We start from the raw sequence: 404 nt of genomic DNA on the forward strand, positions 1-404 counted from the left end.
TTATCCATTTCTTCCAGATTGTAAAATTTGTTGGCATATAATTGTGCATAGTAATTTCTTAAGATTTTTAGTATTTCTGTGGAGCCTGTTGTCACTTTACCTCTTTCATTCCTGATTTTACTAATTTGAGTCCTCTCTCTTTTTTTTTTTGTCTGGCTAGAGGTTTGTCAATTTTATCTTCTCAAAAAAAACAGCTCATGGTTTCGTTGATCTTTTGTATTGTTTTTCTAGTTTCTATTTCATTTATTTTCACCTTTATCTTCATTATCTTCTTCCTTGTGCTCCCTTTGGGCTTATTTTGCTGTTCTTTTTCCAGTTCCCTGAGGTGTAAGGATAACCTGTTGATTTGAAACTTTTCTTGCTTCTTTAGGTAGGCCTGCACTGCTATGAACTTCCCTCTTAGG

Source organism: Hipposideros armiger, unplaced genomic scaffold, assembly GCF_001890085.2.
Source record: "Hipposideros armiger isolate ML-2016 unplaced genomic scaffold, ASM189008v1 scaffold_1601, whole genome shotgun sequence".
NCBI lineage: Eukaryota > Metazoa > Chordata > Mammalia > Chiroptera > Hipposideridae > Hipposideros > Hipposideros armiger.